We start from the raw sequence: 17,975 nt of genomic DNA, 5'->3' as shown, positions 1-17,975 counted from the left end.
CGAGTCGAGATCGTCCTCTCGGCTCGCGCATCAAAAGAACATCACAATTTCGCCTCCATCAGTTCGCCAAGAAGATGGAGAGGCGAAATTTAACTTTGGCCGACGATCAACAGTTAGAAATGCAGACGGCTCTAACGGCTGTTGGACTCGGTGTTCCGCCAGGCATTTGTGTTCCGGAAATGGAAAATAAACAGCTTTCAAGGCGCTTCACTATTGCGTGCCCTTTTAATTTGTAGCTGTTGCTATGGGCACTTATCGTTCTTTTCGTCTTTTACATATAAGCTTATTGCAATAACCCTCCTATTTCAGATTCAGCTGGCGCCTTGGCTTGACATTGACGTCAGTCATCACTAAACAAGTGGTAGCCAAGGAAAAAGAAGGCCGGACACGCTACGGGCGGAAAAGGAAAAAGACGATGGTCCAGCTCTGAGTCTACGAGTAGCGCATCATCTGGGGGCACAAGTTTGGCTTGTAAATAAACCTTTATCAGTTCTCAATCGTAGCCATCGTTACAATATTGATTGCCCTATGCAACTGAGATTTGATTTTTTTCACTCACAGCTGCCTAATTATATGACAAGCATGGAATTTTTCAACAGCCTGCATTATTGCTTGCGCGATCCGCGCAACTGAGCGTATTAACCTAAACAAGAGAATTTTTTTCTGTCCTGCATTGTCAGTGTTTCAGAAACTCCAGCTATTTGCTACCACAGCCGCGTTTCTAACCTCCCACCAAGAGTTTACTCCCTATGAACTGCGTTAGAAACCGACTGTTGGTAACTACCGTCCAGTGCACTAGAAGTTAGAGGCGTACCATTCGGGGGAGAGAGACGAACCAATGGGGAACGCTGTCTTTTCTGGGATAAAAATTGTATGGAAAGCCGGCGTTCCCCAGAGAACTCATGTTGCAACGAGCGCCACCTAAAAGTCGTTTAACCGAACTCAACAGTTATCTAGGGTGTTTTATAAACCTTCATGTCATACAATAGAGAAGTTAAGACTTTTTACGGGAGAAAATCAGGATGAGTTTAACAAGCAAAACTTGTGATGTAAACCGATGCACAGAGGCCACCAGGTGCGCTGCTTACAACAAACGCTCCCCAACAGAATTTTTTCCCCCCAAAATCAACCCTTCCTCCTCACCCCTGCCCCCAACGACAAGCCCCGGATGACGCCCCTCTTTCTTGTAGTACACCATGACTCCAGCGTTCGTTGTAAGGACAGTGACAACAAAACAATGCCGAATCTAAGAGTACTCGCCGCCATTATGACGGGACCGACTGGACCGTAGTGAGATAATAAATATTGCCCTTCGGAATCTACGCGTATAGATCTCTAGTTCGGCGGGGACAAACATTCACTCCATAGATAATGCTCGCGGCTCGAAATCTGCCGCAGTTACTCCGCCCTAAAACCAAGAACTTTCCTCGCGAAGAATAAAGGTTGAGCTTACTCCCACTTCCCCTTTATGGCTAAGACCGATTTAGCTAGCCTGACCGAAGGAGAAGCAAAGGAAGAGAAAAAGAGAAAGAAAGAAAGAAAGAAATAAAGAAAGAAAGGAAGAAAGAAAGAAAGAAAGAAAGAAAGAAAGAAAGAAAGAAAGAAAGAAAGAAAGAAGAAGAAGAAATACAAATGTTAAATTCCGAAGCCAGACCGAGGAGCCAAGAAGCGAATCAGCGACGCCAGGCATTACGGTTAGATTAATCAAGCGTTATTAATTAACCTGTCCCTCGCGAAAGGCCGCATTCCATACCATTTCCCGATACGCTGGCTCACGATGGGGTTCGCTTTGTGCCTTTGTTCGTGCCGTGACCAGGTCTGGGCGCGGACGCCTGTGGCCAATTTATTTTCCTGGTCTTTACTGCAGAACGCAAACGTTGGGCGCCGCCGCTAGTCGAGCGGGCCCCGCCGAGATACGCAGGACGTGTGCACATGCTGCCGAGCCGAGCCTGCGCGTTCTCTCCCAACGTCTTCTTTCTTTTCTTGAGTAATCTAAGATTGCTGTATATTTTTCTTGATCTCATTGTCGATTATCTGTGTTTTCTAAAGTATTTGTGAGAACTAGTGCGCGCACACATGTCCATATTCTCTTGTTTCCTTACTTCAGGCGTTGTACCTCGGCCTGCGCGAGAACTATGCGGTGACCATTTGTCAGACGACTTCCCATTGAATGTCGTCTTTTTTTTCTAGAAAGGGGATGTGGAATTTCGAATGACTTTTATTTTTGTGGACATAAATAGCAGTGCAGCATATATTGGAACTTGTGCTACATTGTTTTTGTCTCAATGTTATTTGTTCTCGTTTTTGCTTTGCGCAACCCTCATGAAAATGGACGTTGAGTTTTAACAGACCCCCTATTGTGTTTCTACAGAGTCAATAAAAAGTCCATTAAAACTCGTCGCTTATAGACTGCGCTCGTTAGAAAGTCAACAAACTTTTCGCGGCAAAAGCTATACCAACATTTTATTGCCTTCAAGGCATTTAATTTCAAACACTTCATATTGGGTTTATATAGAGTGAAAAAATCTCCCATCTTAAAAACTGCGGCCAATATAAAATCAATGAACATTTTATTCCGAAAATATAAAATGCATTTTGTTTCCTTCACTATGTTGAGTTTTAACAGACTCTGTATTGCCTTTCTATAGGGTCGATCGAACTCCTAATGTGCGGACCGTGGTCATTAGACAGGCAATAAACTTTTATTACCAACACGCAGTAAGTATCTTATTGCCTTAGTTAAGTTGAGTTTCAATAGACTCTGTATTGCGTTTCCATAGCTGACCCACGGAGGTCTGGTTGCTTATCGGTGCATGTACGCGGGGTGCTACTGCGTTGCCCGCCCCGCCGCCTCAACCGAGATGGCGCAATGGACGTCCCATCACTTTTTCTCGGGAGCACTTGGGAGCGGTGGGGCCTGTGGTGACCGACATCATCGCCGGAAAGTCCAAGCCCCTACAAAGCTATTCTGTTAAAACTTTAAAGGAAACCTTAATCACAGGAAACAGGATATTACGGCTATTCTCAATAAGAATATTATGGAAAGCTAATAGAGGTGAATTTAATAAAAACTCATCAGCAATTCTATTCAGACTTAGCTCATATGCAACAGCTTGTGATGACTGGGCACAATAGGAATTTTATAGAAATCTAATTGAGATAAATTTAATAGAAACCCGTCAGAAACTCTTTTCAAAGCTGACTCCCACGCAACAGGATGTTACGACTATACTGAATGATAATTTTCAGAAACGTAATTCAGGCAAATTAAATAAAAGCTAATCAATTATTCTGTTCAAACTTTATTCACATGCAACAGGATGTTACGACTATACGCATTATGAATTTTATAACAATTAATTGCCATAAATTAAAAATTACTCCCACCTCCCCTCGCGGGAACCCCTGTGTAGATGCGACGCATAGGGGGTTCCGTTGTTGTTTCCGTTAGGTTGAATCTCCCATCGCGTGAAACGTGCTGTGAACCATCTGCCGCGGCTATGACGCAACGTGGCGCGGCTATGACGCAACACAATCCAACACAATCCACTTTAATCCAATCCAATCCAAGCCAATCCAATCGAATCCAATCCAATGCCCCTCGTGAGAGAGTGTTCGCTATCGGAGAGGAGAGGGGGTGAGCGGCGGAGGGCGCAGCTCGCGCGGAGAGGAGAATGGGGGAGGGGTGTGGGTGGACAACAACGCCGTATGGAAGGACAAGGCGAGTGAATGAGATGCAGTCGCATCTAAAAAAATCGTCAGAAACTGTATTCAAATCTGACTCACACGCAAGAGGCTGTTGCGACTATACTCAGTAAAAATTGCATAGAAAGCCTATTGAATTGTTTTTATAAAAAACGTATAAGAAACTCATAAGAAACTACATTCAGAACAGGTAAGGTCTGTTGACTCGGCTCTATAGACTTTTAATTAAAACGCGGTGGCTAATTTGCAATGAAAACTCAGTAGAAATATTCTATAAAATGTTGACAAAATGTTTATAGTATTCTTTTTTGCAATATCTATAACAAGTTTATTAAATCTCTGTAAGCATTTTTACGAGGGAAAGGTCGGAGCCGTGGCAATGACTACCGAAGTGAGCATAAGGATTATGTACTATTTTTACATGGTTCTTCTGCAGTCTCCTTTATGAAACTCTTCGACTTCTGGCGTGTTTTTGATCTCTGCTTTATATTTTGCGAACATCTATCTTACGTGTAGTCTCAACATCCTCCTCGGCTTGTTTTGCTGCTTTGACGCAAACTCCATTGTCAGCAGTTTTGGTTGTCTCCAGTTTTAATAATTATGACATACCCCTGACACCTTAATTCTTCGTACTTGGGCGAACCAGGCTGAAAGAAATTAATCGTTCTGGGGAGTCCTGAAAACGGGGCTTTAATTACTAACGCCTTTTTACATTATTCTCTTTTCCGCTCATGGCAAACCTGAAACAGCGAGAAATTTTATTTCCGATCTCGGGTCTTATGCCCACCGAACGAAAACGTTTTATTTTTTTCTCATCTAATTTTCTGGCTACCCAAGCCTGCTGCTTCTCATAATAGGACTGTGCGCAGTTTCATCATCTAATCAGTGAAAGGAAAAAGCACTGGAGCTTTTGAGAGTGCATTTTTTAGAAATTACTTTCTTTTTTATATACGAACTGTACGATACCTGCGTTTGGTACATTGATGAAAGGTCGTGTTCATACAGCGGTGAAACAAAGGAGGTAGCGGGCGAACGGATCGTCGGAAGCCCGAAATCTGACATATTTCTATTCATAATGAGCCGGACTCTGAATTCTGTGAACTCAATAATGAAAGAAAGACCACCATAACCAGTACAAATATTTCAAGCCGGTGACTAGCCGTATGAATACTGCTTGACAGCGGAAACTGGGAACAAAAAGTGCACGTCCAAGACAGCTGCCAGAACATGGTCACCACCAGCAATTTTTCTTTCTAGTCAGTCCGCTGATGCTCTTTCCTTGCATTCTCATCATGGGCTGAGTTTTACACTTTTGCGGGTTATGGTCGTTGTTTTACGAACGTTTCATTTCCAGGATATCTTGTATCATTTTTTTGTTCTGTCCGTTTCAACCTGGGCACATTAGTTTTGTGCCCTGTACAAAAAAAAAGAAGCAAGACGGACAAAAAGATACCTGCGGCAATACAGGGTCAGCTCGACTAACGCTGGATATGCAAATCTTGAGCTTAAAGGAGCACTGACACGAAAATTTCATGTTCCACTTTTATTGTTTTTATCGATGCTTAATGGTCTGGCGAACCCGAAACAGCCCTTCAAATACTTCAGCGCGCGATAGTTAATTACATTGAACGGCCTGAAAATCGTTTGTTTCAAATTCCCGCGCTTTCATCCCGAACGGCGCATATGACAGACTCCCGGACAGACGTCACCGCTTTGTGCGGACGTCACCGGCGCCCGCTTGAGAGGGTGTTGCGCCCGCTCGCCGCTCGTGGGGTCGCGCGCGTGAAGGGACGTCACGAGTTTTTGACGAGCGCTGTCGCGTCACTTCTTTTCCGCTCTTGGATTGACGTCACGCTGATGTCCATTTGCTGAGTGCCGCTCCGCGCGCTGCTCCGTCGGCGCGATAAATGAGATCCAATTGAACTACGTTCTTCGCGTCGCAGGCCGCTCATATTTCAGCCAGGGTATTATGTTGAGTGAAGGAAGCGATCTGTGCAATAATATTAACGCCGAAAATTGGTGTCAGTGCTCCTTTAAGCTTGTATTACCCTGGTTAAGTATTGGTTCCACTTCGTTACCCTTTCATTTATCTTTAATCAGTATACTTACGTATACACTCATTGTTCAGCCAGGTGTGACGGCTGTGCCTGGGTCGGTGCTAAACACAACTGCGATTATGCTTTGGTACACACACTTCCTCAGTCTCTAACGCTAGCTACGCGCGCTTCGCCTTCCGGACCCCCTCAAGTGAAGCAGATCTCCTGCGATATCCGCGGGGTGTTCAGACGCCGCTTGTTGACGACGGCTCAAGGCATCCCGCTTCTGCGCGACCCTCAGAGAAGACGGCCTGGCCTCGTTCTCATCCATGGCCACGCTCGCATTGACTAGGCGAGCACGGCGCTTTTCTCAGCCAGGCGCGCGGCGAGTCACGTGGTCAAGCGTTGACCCAGCTCAGGAGAGCGAATGCGCCAAGTCGGCGCAGGCGGCTAGAGCATGCGGCGGCGGAGCTCCGCGCGACGCGACAAGTGATGCGTTGCCAAGGCTACGGCGTAGCTGCGGTGAAAGTAAAGTTAAATTGCTGAGCACGGCGACACTCAGCTCGAGCTGGTTAGTAAAGCTTCGCTTTGAAAGAAAGAGAAACGAAAACAATTAGGGCCAATCACTTTGTTTAGTGTCGCTTGAATGAAAACCATTCAAATACATGGCAAGGGATGCCATTGAAGACAGCGGTCCCGACCAACAATACAGCGCACTAATTTTATTCAAAGTGGTCGCTGGAAATGTTCGAGCGGAATTACCCATTCCAAAGCTGAAGCTGTCTGTGGCAGCTCCTGAGCTAAGCTAACTTTTTAGGAATCAAGGTAAGGCACCAATTTCGCTAAATGCCTTGTTTGTATTTTTTACATCTTAATATACGTTTCTGTCTCGCCACATTTTGGTTCACAACAGTGTTTGTCACACTCCAGTTTTTGTTTGCTGCGATCCAGAAGCGCTGCGAAAGGAGACCGACACTGGGGCACGGCACCTGAGCACCCCTTGCGGCCACGGAAATTTGTTCGAAGAGCTTAGCAATGCCGCCGCGCTAAAAAAAAAAAGCAGTTTTACTCTATGAAGGTGGATAACCAGCGAAGCTTCTTAGCACACGACATAATGGCACACCAAATGCTGGTGGACGGTACAGATAACGTATTTTTCTTAAGCGTTGACCGCGGTAACTGTTAAGGAAGGTACACACATACGCGCAGGAACCTATATTTTGACTGCGGGGGATGCATACTGGTGCTGGGAGCAAAGATCTTAGATGTAAAAAACTACGAGACATCCGTACGTTAAGGAAAGTATCGCCGTGAGCGCTGGTTTTCTCGGTATGCAGTGCTTCGACGAACCCCAAAACCCTGCCGCGAAACTGTACGTCAATTTTCGAACTCGTAGTGAAAGCGTTAAACTTGAGACAGTCGCAAAATTTCTGCAGGTTTCTAGCCATTCCGGCAGCAGTGCGCGCACATGTGCCCTGTTTTCTTTTTAGCAATAACAGCATTTATTTTGAGAGCGAGGAATTTTTTTACGGTGGCGTAAGCAAACAACATCATGTTCCCCACTCTTCTGCTTTCCACAAGGGACTTGGCGAAACATACTTTAACAAGCAATGCTTTCAACGCATATTTCAAAATGCAAAGCTTTGAGGACACGACAAAAGGGAAATTGAATATGATACGGAGCCGCTGGCCGAAGCGACGGAGGTGGTTTCCACACGTCGAGGGTGAACAAAAGCTGTCGCTTCCCTTTGATGACGATGGCGTGCCGTCGGTATCCCTCCTGATGATGATGGTGTTCCCCGGGAAACAGAACAAACAAAAAACCGGTACCCGAGTTTTTTTCTCCCTTTTGTTTCATCTCTTTCGGAGAACCTAATCTTTCCGCGTGCCTTCGCAGCGACGGATGTTAGTCGACCATTATTTACAGCCCCCCTGCGGAAACTCCCGCTCGCGCGTCCTCCGTTATGCGGCGCATTTCTTCGCAACTCCCGCCAAGCGCTCCGGTTCATCCCTTACGGGCACAAGCGTCGAGGCGAGCTGCCTTGATTGCATTTGTATGAAGCGCGCGTGTGTGACCCGCTCTGATGCACCAGCGGCGCCTGCGAGACACGCCGAGGGCGCTGCGATTGTGCATAAAACATGGGCGGCGCTAATAAGCGCGTTGCCATCGCTTCGCGCACGCGCGCACTCCCTATTCACCTTGTTTAGCCGCATTCTGAACTTTTTTTCTTTTTTTTTTTGCAGACGCTTGCCTCTTTAGACGTTCCCACGTCGCAACGCAGCGAACTTGAATGTACATCTGTTTTCACGATGCTTACCGAACAGGTAGTTTTCTCCCACACGACAATTGTAGCGTGCTGTAGCGCTACTTAGCACATGAGCGGGCTGCTTTGCTTTCCGCTAGCCTCCTGTTGCCTCCCCTTCGGCTCGGATTTGGTGACGTACGCAAATGTAGGCGTACAATGCGCGGCATGTAGAGCGCACTATGTGTAGCGTGACAAAAAAAAAAAAAGGGCTAGCTAGTATTTGGAGATTACCAAAGGAGTTCGAGCGGAGTAATGGTTTACTGAAAGTTTCAGAGCCAGCAACTAGCTTCGACCTAAAAGGAGTAAGCGTAACAAGGTAACAAGCGCAACAAGCGCAACAACCGCTAGCAAACAGGACATAGTAACAAAAAATATAATAACCGGATATTTCGTAGACTGATCATTAGCGACGGGATTTTAGGCAACATGCTTATTTTGGGCCTTGCGTTTCTGTCGACCATATTTGGTATCTGAGCATGAATAAGATGTTAAGTAGGACTTTTAGGGTGTATTTATATTGCCTATAAAAGTCTCTTTTGGTGATTTGGGCCTAAATGTTTATAAATGCCTACAAATGACTTTTATTCAGAATCGGCGCCCACATGAACACTATTTAGCCTGAAGGGTCTCCTTCGAGGGGGTTTGAGATCGCTGTTCATGTCACTCGGCGACAATGACTCTCCTAAACTCTCCCGCACAACAACTGCGCAAAGCCGTCCGGGGAAAGGAGGGTGAATAGCAAACGAAAAAGAAAAAATTCACGTACCCGCTGCTTTTTTTTTTTTGTTGGGGGGGGGGGGGAGAGGAAGAGGGAATTTACTTTTTATAGCTTGTTCAAGAAGAGGATGCCGAACCCCTTTTGCCAGCGCCCATCGTCACACGTTTACCCGCCGTGATGGCTCAGTGGCTAAGGCGTTGGACTGCTGAGCACGAGGTCGCGGGTTCAATTCCCGGCCGCGGCGGCCGCTTTTCTGATGGAGGCGAAAAGCAGAAACGCCCGTGTGTTCGAGATTTCGGCGCACGTTAAAGATCCCCAGGTGGTCAAAATTATCCCGGAGCCCTCCACTACGGCGCGCCTCATCGCCTGAGTTGCGTCGGCGCGTTAAACCATACAATCAATCAATCGCCACACGTTGGGGAACATGGCTCGTAGCTGTTCAATGTTACTTGCTACTTTTGGAAGGTAAAGGCCATGATAAACGGCTTTTCAGGTGACGAGAGGGCTGCAGTTAGAAATTCTAAGGCAGTCCTCTCTGTGGACAGCCTCCAAGAGCCCCACATACTTTTTCACCAACTTCACATTCTTTGTGAACAACGTCAAGACTTTGAATCTTCATGAGAAACTCTAAATATGAACATTGCGCAAAATTTACGCGTACAGAAAAGAATAGCTGCTGTTTCTGAAAGACCAAAATCCAAAAAAGTACGGGTGATGTTACACTAGATTTTAGACAAGAACAAGTAGTTTTCTCTCCTCAACGAACTTTCAGGAGTCCTTCCTGGTGAGCCCTCTAGGATCCCAGGGCCAGGTAAGCCATCGAATGGTGCCAACTAAAACTATGCTCCAATAACGCCTGTGAACGCCGAGCGTTTGTTCTCAGCGCTCATACTCAGCAACATGAGGCACAATGTTGGATCTGAAAATCAGGAAATAATGGTAGTCTGCCATAGTTTCCACAGTTTTCACACTGATTCTTAGACCACAAAGTGTTCTTCAAACGTGTGCAGTCGAATCCTGGTTTCCAGAATCATACTCAAATTTAAGTCTGTTTCCAACGCAACGGTTGGGCATCCAACACGCCTTTATAAGTAGTCCACTTCTGTATTTAAGAGCCAACGGCGAGACATCACTTCGCCGCTGCATTTCCTTGGGCCTGCAGGCTTTAAAATATTCCCTTAAACGAAAAATATTTTTCTCTGCTAACCACCTTCTGAAAAATGCTCTTCATATGTGTTGAAGTGTATTTTGGAGTGTTGGGACATTTTGCCTGTAGAGTTTAGATAATGTCATTGTTTGTGAGAAAATGGCCAAAGTTGTACCTAACAGTCTTCATGTAAGAACATGTTACTTTTTATAAATTGTTGTATCTCTTGCATTTATTATATGTGTTTGTTTCTGCTGCACTATATTGTAATTGCATTGTACAGACATAAATTAGTGTTTTTGCAATCAGTATTCCCATCTTTCGAGTAATCTTTTTCATGCCTGTTGCACTATATGCGACGCTCGAGCAAGCGACAGTGGCCATCGAACACGAATCCGAGTGGTGCGCTTACTGAATGAGGCCAACTGGTGATGATTAATTAGCCCAGTAGTTTTATGGGACAATTGAACGGCTATGTCCAACCATTAGATCCTTCGCACCATCATAAACAATAAACTTTTTTTGGGGTTTTCCAGTTGTAGATACAGGTCACACACGTCTTGTTTTAAAATTACTTGCATTTATTTAGCAATTTATGGCACCTACATTTACAACGTTGCAAACCTAAAATGTTGTTTTGCGTGCCTATTTTTTCTATGAAATCCGGCCTTTATTAATCAGTATTTTTCATCGCTTTCCTTGTGGCGTCATCAGAATGATATGCAACTACATTCTGCAAAAACAAAATATGTAACTTTTCGCTCCATAAATAAAACAACCACAACAGAGCCTACACAAACACTTGAAGGAACTTTCTATAAGTGTGGTTCAATAAAAACTACTCTCCTGGAACACCCATACAACGCACTCCAGCAATGAAATGGTCCGAACTTTAGGAATGTTGTACTGAACTGCCGATATCATTCCACTCTGGGTAGAAAAGAGCTTTGTGACACCTTGTTCTATTCCAAGTTATGCTATGGCGCACTTCTATCGCGACCTATCACCAGGAAAGTTATAAAATGTCAGTCATTTGGCAGTAAAGAATGTTAAAAATTTACATCAATTACAAAGGCTGCACCAGCGATCTGCGGATGGCTCCGCTGTTCTATAAGTACTCCATGTTTCGAGGGGAAAAATTTATGAATTTAGACTGCTGTGTACATAAAAATAGGTGGCAGGTTGTAGACAGCGAATCTAACCGGACGCACCATTCCTTAAAGGAGCCATGAAGACAAAATACAAGTTGGGTTTATTAGAAAGACTGCTTAGTCCCGATAACAATGATACCAGTATCATCGCAATCTTCGAACAAATAACGGATATATTAAAGAAAACGTTTGAAGCAGTCGCGACCCCCTAGCCAATTTTCCGCAACTTTTCTATGACGTCACGGAACCTTGTTTGTGCGATTGGCGGCCGCCTAAGAGACCTGTCGCGACGACACATGACTGGACGTCTGTAATGGGGCCTCTAGTTCCATTTGACCGCATCACTTGAATGCTAACGTGCACTTAACGCACTGATAATTATGTTTTATTGTTGGCCCGTATGACGTCATTCTTGCTCCTAACACGTCAGTGTGGCGCAAAATTTGAAAGTTTTCAAATACTTCTTGCTTTTTTTTTCGTTAAAAAAACATCTTTTGTGGCTCTAATGGAGCTCAGTGAGATACTGAATCCTCGTTCTTTCAAATTAAACGAAGTTGTATTTTCTCTTCATGGCTCCTTTAAGACATTCAAAGCGACATGAACAAAACACCATAACAAATTATGGAAAACAAGTGCTATCATATCAAAGCATAATAGTTCTGAACAAAATATCTAATTACACTCTGTTGTATCTATTAGAAAAAATACTACGCAAATAAGAGATCTCGCCCTAAGAGAAAACGGCCGCTATTCATAGTAAATGTACTGTTTGGATGTATTTCTGTGCATGTACACTTCGCGTTTTGTTTCTTCTTGCTTCTTTACTGTTTTTTATTCGATCGTTTTTTTGTCTCCGACCAATTCAGAACTAGGGTTATGTAAATAAAAAAATGTAGAATGACTTGTCTGCACATTGTGCACAAATAAATTCGTACCTGGATCATTTTGTAGGCTCGCCGTAGGTACCGCCTATTGTAATGCCTGAGTCATAGTATCTTTCTATTGAAAGTCCTTTAATGAAATGTGTTACGTGCGACCTCTGTTGTTTGTGCAATAGTAGGGCACATGCGTGTATATTAGAGTGTACGACTCGTAATGTATACTTGCACTTATCTTTTATTGCGCTGTACAGCTCCGAACGTGGAAGCCTGTGGCTCCGTCAAGCTCATTTTTAGCAGGTTTCTCGGCAAGCCTCTAGCACGATGATCAGTATTATGGGAAATATAGATTCTATTGTATCCTATAACTTTTAAACTCCTTTACAGCTCTGCATTGGTTAAGACTTCGTTGTTCTGAATAACTTCATGCGCGATGTCATCGCCATTAATATGGAGATTCAAAGAACAATTTATTTCCTTGCATGTAATATCGGCTCTGATTATTACGTCAGTATTAAACAAATTGTGAATGTTTTGTCTTTTTTTCCCGCATTAGGATCTATTAGCTTTGTTTCTTTGGTCCTTGAACTGATTTTTTGTATCTGAATAGATTGCTTCTACAATATACAGGGTGTTTCAGTGAACACTTTCAAAAATTCCTGAAGGTAGGCTTTTCAAGAAAAATAGGAATTCTCTTAAGGAACAAGCTATCAGGTTCAGCGGACGTGAGCAGTTATAAGAAACATGCGAATTACATAGTTAATAACTAAAATTGTCTAATTAACTTTTTAATTAGTGAAGTTTGGCCGTTATTGCCAATGGCGAGTTTGTAGCCACGGAAACGACGATAACCGATCAGTTTTCAAAGCAAAGAAAAAGGCACTCTGTAAAGCCCTGCAGCCCGCAAAAAATCGAGCATTTTTCCCCCATGAAACCGAAACTCAGCGCACATGGTGCGCCGGAAGTGTAGTGCAAACGCAACATCCGCTGATGACGTGTTGCTGTGACTGTGTCGCCCAATTCAAGAAGGGGCTGGTGATTCCCCACGCTAGAGAACCAGCTGATATCAACGCCATCGCCTCCTGTATTTTTTCAGCGTTATCTTTTCTTTCGTTGGTAGGCGCAAGAAACAAAGGCCATCGCCCACTACACGGTCGCCCGTTTCGGCAGCCCTAGTGGACGTTGCCGACAGTTTTGCTTTTATTTTTTTTTATTGTCTTGACCACATCTTAAGTGGCTACCAGACGTGCAAAGTGCGAAACGTCACCATCCGTTCATTTTTTCGTTAGCTTTATCTGCTGCTCGTTTATAATCGCTGCGTGTTAGAAAGCGCCTCAGATAAAGGAAAGGCTTGTTTGCTGAGCCAGGAGGGATTTCGCGGCTATAGCTTGCGGCCTTGCGTAGTGCTTGCGGCTTTTCGCTTTAAAATGCTTCTTTACGCAGTGTGCGTGCGACATAGCCAAGACCGTACCACTGGTGTCACCTCTTCCATTTGAGGATCAAGGTTTCAAAGCCACCGCGTTATTATTGTGAAAATGGCTGCGCCAGCTCAACTCCAGTACTCAGTTGCCGAGAAAGTGGACATTTTACTGGCTTATGTGAGCGCGCAAAAGGACGCGCAACTGGCATCGATGCTGTATGCTGCCCAACATCCTGGCCGTCGTGTGCCAGCTCGCGCCACATTTGTATCGATATTTAATCGGTTTAGAACCACTGGATCAGTCCATGCTCAGAGAAGGAAGCGGCCAGCCAGTGCAACCGAAGATTTTGACATCGATGTGCTGGCATACGTCGCTGTCAGGCCGGAAGCAAGCGTCAGGGAAATTGCCAGCGCATATGGAGCGAGCCCAGCTTCAGTTTGGAGGTCACTTTCAAGACACAGCTACCACCCATATCATGTGTGTCTTCACCAAGAGCTCAGACCAAGCGACTTTCAAAAACGGCTTGATTTTTGCAACTGGTGCCTTATTCAATGCGACGAAGATCGGGAATTCCTCAACAGAGTGCTTTGGACTGACGAGGCCCAATTTTGTAGGAATTCGAATGTCAATTTGCACAGCGCACATTATTGGTCTGATCAGAACCCCCACTGGCTCCGTGAGCATAAGCACCAGGTAAGGTGGTCAGTAAACGTATGGTGTGGTATTTATAACGGCGTTATTGTTGGTCCTTACTTCATTGACGGAAACCTTACCGGAAAGAAGTACACAGAGTGCGTCTTAAAGGGCGTCGTCTCCGAGTTTGCCTCAGAGTTTCCACTGGCTGCGCTGAAAAAAATGTGGTTCCAGCACGACGGAGCCCCGCCGCATTTTTCCTCACTGGCTCATAAATTCGTCGATGAGTCCTTTCCCAACCAGTGGATTGGGCGTGGTGGAACCACACCATGGCCGCCTAGGTCACCCGATTTGTCACCTTTGGACTTCTTCCTCTGGGGATATGTTAAAAATGAGGTTTTCAAGACTGAGCCGGCCAACCTCGAGGATATGAAGCAACGTGTGAGGAGCTCCATCGACAACATTCCCAGACAGATGATTTTATCCACTATGAACTCCATGAAAGAGCGCCTTCGTCTGTGCATTGCAATGGACGGAAAACAATTTGAGCACATCATGTAAAATATTCTGCGCAGTCGTCCAAAATATTACTGTTGTGGAGCGCCCAAATAGGCCTACAACCAAATGAAACATTGAAATAAACCATTTTTGTTCATTGATATTTGTTACATGACTCAAAACAGCTAAAAAAAGTATGAGGTCAGGATTTACTAATCCTATGTCAGCACTTCTTAGAACAAATGGAACGGAAGCTGGTACAAAACAATGTCGCGCTGCAATTCCAAAAAGTTGTCAGCTACGATTTTAGCCGTCAAGCCGATACCACGTAAAAATAACTCGAGTGTTGCATTCCGCAATACCGGCGCCGCAAAACAAGCTCTGCACTGGCACAAAAGTGTGCCTTTATTCTTTGAACAAAGCTAGTGCATTGTAAATGGTAATTAAAGGCTGACTCCGGAGGTACGTGCACTGGCGGAGCCCCAGGTTGGCTCCTAACAGCATTTTAAAATCCGCAGCTACGTAGTTGGCGATTACTAGACTTTGGCTTCCGCCCAGTGAGTAAGCAAAAGTTGCGCATGATGCACTGCTGCCTATGCCTCGCATCGAGGCTCCCTAGCTAGGGAAAATTGCACTTACATTTCGAATTGGCCGCCAAATCTATTGAAACACGTCACCAGCGGACGTTGCGTTCGCTCAGCACTTCCAGCGCTCATCGAGCGGCGAGTTTCGTTTTTGAGCGCAAAACAAACGCAGGTTTCCTCGCGCTACAGGGCTTTAAACACCGACTTTTTCGTTGTTTTAAAACCTGATATGAAATCGTCTTCCCCGGGGCTACAAAATCACCATTGACAATAACCACCAAACTCTGCTAATTAAGAAGTTAATTAGTAGAGTTTAATTACCCACCTAACTAATGTGCACACCCTTGATACTATCTGGCGTCCGCCGCAGCTAGCAATCTCCTTCTGAAGAGGGTTTCTTTTTTTCTCGAAGAGCCTATTTTTAAGAATTTTTGGCAGTGTTTGCTGAAACACCCTGTATTTTCATGTGCGTTTCTTTCAAACACATTTTAGTCATCCGCGGTTTCTCGCCTTTCGGTACGCTGTGGAGGGTTGTACGAGAAGCAATCGTCATATGTAATTGCAAACTTTTGATGAAAGCAATCGTAAGCTCCATCGGGATTCGTGGTCCGCATAACATTTGACCACTCGACTAGAAGTATCGCTTCACAAAACCTTTCTAAGTAGCCAGTTCAGACCAATGAGCCTCGCAAAACACATTAGCGCAGTGGCCGGCAGGTGACTTCGCCGGTCCCCTGTGCTTTCTCGTACTAACCTACTTATCGGCGCGCGATGACGAAGAACGACGCCGTCAAAAAGCGGGGAAAAAACGGTTTTCAGGTCAGGGCACCATGGGCGCAAACTTTGCGGAAAGCGTGATTTTTTCCCGCCCTCATTGATCCCGCGAAGCGATAGCATCGGGGCGAGTGGGTAAGCGAGCAGTGGTATCCGCTTTTCAAAAACAAAAAAAAAAACAAGGAAAAACAGCAGCGCTGAATTTGCTGGTGGTGTTTTAAACTGTTCCTGCATGGACCTTGATATATCTTTTTACATCTGTGTCCGCCTTACATAAAGACCGGGCGTAGTGCCCGGATAGTACTCATGGTCATGGGCGTAGGTAAGGGTGGAGGGGGCAAAAGGGAACTTCCCACCCCTTCTCCCAAGCCACACCAGAACAATTGCCCTGGTCTTCCCACCCTCTCTCACGTAATTCAAACGGTTTTCCCCCCTCCAGACAAAATCGTGCCGGCGCTCATTGTTATGAGGGTCAGCGCAAACGAAAACATGAGAGACGAGCAGAGGCAACAATACAAGCACTGAACTACATTTTCCTGTCCCCTTCTTTCGTTTGCGCTGACCCTCATGAGCATTTTCGAATTCTCCCCATTCGCTTCTTTTTTCCCGAAAAGTACCTGAAAGAAAAGTGTTGTGCAGGTCCTTTGGGGAAGTTTGCCAACTTGAATTCAAACATTTTGTTTACCAAAGCAATTTAATGTTGCACGAGCAATGAAGCAGTTGAAGCTCTATGAAAGCCTGGAAATACCACGAAGGTCTTCTGCAGAATGCATGTTGAGGAAGGAATGGTCTTCTCCCTTCGCGAACACGTCGGAAAAGTCACTTTTCTGGCACAAATGTCGATGAACAAATGATCGTGTACGAAGCGTGTCACTCCAAATGCCGAAGAGAGAATAAGAGGCGCTTTGACTTCTCACGACATTCAGCAAGATTTGCTAAGCTGTGTTGATCGCAAGGACCGCCAAGTATCTGTTTTTAAGGGACATTAGGGTGCCGTATAAGAAGCAGCTGTTAGATGAACGAAATTAGAGCTACCCTGGTACAGATAGCACAAGAGAGCCCTTCCCTCCTCTCTTCCGTGTTTTGAGGCAACTTTTATTGCATACCATTCTTTACCAGGTACCCCCACTGCCAGGACCGTGTAACGCCCCGCATTTCCACGAAATACAGATTTGGCGGAAGTAACACTTCTAATCGTTATAATAGCGTAAATGGAGATATTTTGTCGGACGGAATTCTGAAAAACGAAACAAAAGTAATAGAAAAAGAAATGATATTTTTACAAAAATAATCTGACAAAATCAAATATATGCATCTTATACAACTACCCAAAGAACCCCCCCAAAATATCCACAGAAAAATGTTCAAAATACGAATAGAAAATAGTGAGAATGCGCACACTACGTAACACCCTGCATTTCCAAAACACACATTTCCTGAAAGTAACGTATTTATTCGCTAAATAGCGTGATGAAGAAAATTGGTTGGACAATTTTCGAAATAAAAAAAAAATAAGAAGAGCAGTACAAAATAAAATTTTAATAAAAATGATCTGACAAAATCAAAAATATGCATGTCATATACCACCCCCAAAACCGAAGAATAAAAAAAAATTCTGCAAAAGAACGTTCAAAATACGAATAAAAATATCGAATATGTGTCAACCGCCTAACGCCCTGAATTTACACAAAATGCACATTTGTCGGAAGCAACGTATCGAATCGTTAGAATAGCGTGCATGGAGATAATTTGTTGCACAAAATTCTGGAGAAACAAAGATAAAAAATAAAAAAGTAAATGTTTCGCAAAAATGATCTGACAAAATAAAAAATACGCATCTTATACGTTTCCACGAAACCAAAAACTAAACAGCGAAAGACCGCGAAAAAGCGTTTCAAATACGAGTAAAAAATGGGGAAAATGAGCGAACCGTATAATGCCTTCCATACCCACGAAATTGCAGATTTGGCCGAAGTAACACCTTTAGTCGTTACATGGAGATACTTGGTCGACCATAATTTTGAAAAGGCAAAAAATATTAATATAGAAAACAAAATTTCCGCAAAAATATCTGTCAAAATCAAGGATATACATCTTATACATCTCCCCGAAATACCGAAGACT

The sequence above is a fragment of the Haemaphysalis longicornis genome, unplaced genomic scaffold (assembly GCF_048455015.1).
Source record: "Haemaphysalis longicornis isolate Haplotype H1 unplaced genomic scaffold, Haemaphysalis longicornis Haplotype H1 scaffold_2, whole genome shotgun sequence".
In the NCBI taxonomy this organism is placed as follows: Eukaryota; Metazoa; Arthropoda; class Arachnida; order Ixodida; family Ixodidae; genus Haemaphysalis; species Haemaphysalis longicornis.
This window is presented reverse-complemented; position numbering follows the sequence as displayed.